Here is a 2,500-nt window from a genome sequence, read left to right on the forward strand (position 1 = left end):
TCGCGCATCACTCGTTGGATCGAAAAATTTTCAAAGTCCGAAAGAGTCGCGCATCACTCGTTGGATCGAAAAATTTTCAAAGTCCGAAAGAGTCGCGCATCACTCGTTGGATCGAAAAATTTTCAAAGTCCGAAAGAGTCGCGCATCACTCGTTGGATCGAAAAATTTTCAAAGTCCGAAAGAGTCGCGCATCACTCGTTGGATCGAAAAATTTTCAAAGTCCGAAAGAGTCGCGCATCACTCGTTGGATCGAAAAATTTTCAAAGTCCGAAAGAGTCGCGCATCACTCGTTGGATCGAAAAATTTTCAAAGTCCGAAAGAGTCGCGCATCACTCGTTGGATCGAAAAATTTTCAAAGTCCGAAAGAGTCGCGCATCACTCGTTGGATCGAAAAATTTTCAAAGTCCGAAAGAGTCGCGCATCACTCGTTGGATCGAAAAATTTTCAAAGTCCGAAAGAGTCGCGCATCACTCGTTGGATCGAAAAATTTTCAAAGTCCGAAAGAGTCGCGCATCACTCGTTGGATCGAAAAATTTTCAAAGTCCGAAAGAGTCGCGCATCACTCGTTGGATCGAAAAATTTTCAAAGTCCGAAAGAGTCGCGCATCACTCGTTGGATCGAAAAATTTTCAAAGTCCGAAAGAGTCGCGCATCACTCGTTGGATCGAAAAATTTTCAAAGTCCGAAAGAGTCGCGCATCACTCGTTGGATCGAAAAATTTTCAAAGTCCGAAAGAGTCGCGCATCACTCGTTGGATCGAAAAATTTTCAAAGTCCGAAAGAGTCGCGCATCACTCGTTGGATCGAAAAATTTTCAAAGTCCGAAAGAGTCGCGCATCACTCGTTGGATCGAAAAATTTTCAAAGTCCGAAAGAGTCGCGCATCACTCGTTGGATCGAAAAATTTTCAAAGTCCGAAAGAGTCGCGCATCACTCGTTGGATCGAAAAATTTTCAAAGTCCGAAAGAGTCGCGCATCACTCGTTGGATCGAAAAATTTTCAAAGTCCGAAAGAGTCGCGCATCACTCGTTGGATCGAAAAATTTTCAAAGTCCGAAAGAGTCGCGCATCACTCGTTGGATCGAAAAATTTTCAAAGTCCGAAAGAGTCGCGCATCACTCGTTGGATCGAAAAATTTTCAAAGTCCGAAAGAGTCGCGCATCACTCGTTGGATCGAAAAATTTTCAAAGTCCGAAAGAGTCGCGCATCACTCGTTGGATCGAAAAATTTTCAAAGTCCGAAAGAGTCGCGCATCACTCGTTGGATCGAAAAATTTTCAAAGTCCGAAAGAGTCGCGCATCACTCGTTGGATCGAAAAATTTTCAAAGTCCGAAAGAGTCGCGCATCACTCGTTGAATCGAAAAATTTTCAAAGTCCGAAAGAGTCGCGCATCACTCGTTGGATCGAAAAATTTTCAAAGTCCGAAAGAGTCGCGCATCACTCGTTGGATCGAAAAATTTTCAAAGTCCGAAAGAGTCGCGCATCACTCGTTGGATCGAAAAATTTTCAAAGTCCGAAAGAGTCGCGCATCACTCGTTGGATCGAAAAATTTCCAAAGTCCGAAAGAGTCGCGCATCACTCGTTGGATCGAAAAATTTTCAAAGTCCGAAAGAGTCGCGCATCACTCGTTGGATCGAAAAATTTTCAAAGTCCGAAAGAGTCGCGCATCACTCGTTGGATCGAAAAATTTTCAAAGTCCGAAAGAGTCGCGCATCACTCGTTGGATCGAAAAATTTTCAAAGTCCGAAAGAGTCGCGCATCACTCGTTGGATCGAAAAATTTTCAAAGTCCGAAAGAGTCGCGCATCACTCGTTGGATCGAAAAATTTCCAAAGTCCGAAAGAGTCGCGCATCACTCGTTGGATCGAAAAATTTTCAAAGTCCGAAAGAGTCGCGCATCACTCGTTGGATCGAAAAATTTTCAAAGTCCGAAAGAGTCGCGCATCACTCGTTGGATCGAAAAATTTTCAAAGTCCGAAAGAGTCGCGCATCACTCGTTGGATCGAAAAATTTTCAAAGTCCGAAAGAGTCGCGCATCACTCGTTGGATCGAAAAATTTTCAAAGTCCGAAAGAGTCGCGCATCACTCGTTGGAACGAAAAATTTTCAAAGTCCGAAAGAGTCGCGCATCACTCGTTGGAACGAAAAATTTTCAAAGTCCGAAAGAGTCGCGCATCACTCGTTGGATCGAAAAATTTTCAAAGTCCCAACGATTCTCGCATGGAACTAAGTTCCAACGTACTGCCAAATTTTTCAGGTCGCGTTGCTGTTTTGCCCCATAAGGAACACGTGTTATGACCGGCCGGCTCCGACGTCCGAGCGGCACCGTTGATACTTCATGCACCGAGCGGTCTCGACCGGTCGGTCGGCACCTAGTCCTCGGGTTTCGGAACTTTCGACTTGTTTCGGCCCGTATCTCGACATCCCTTTGCGGGTTTGTTGTCGGGGCTATGGTTTCGTCCTCACCGTGTCACGAACACGCAGACAAAAATTTTTTTCGAATTTT

Source organism: Athalia rosae, chromosome 6 (genome assembly GCF_917208135.1).
Source record: "Athalia rosae chromosome 6, iyAthRosa1.1, whole genome shotgun sequence".
NCBI classification, from domain to species: Eukaryota; Metazoa; Arthropoda; class Insecta; order Hymenoptera; family Athaliidae; genus Athalia; species Athalia rosae.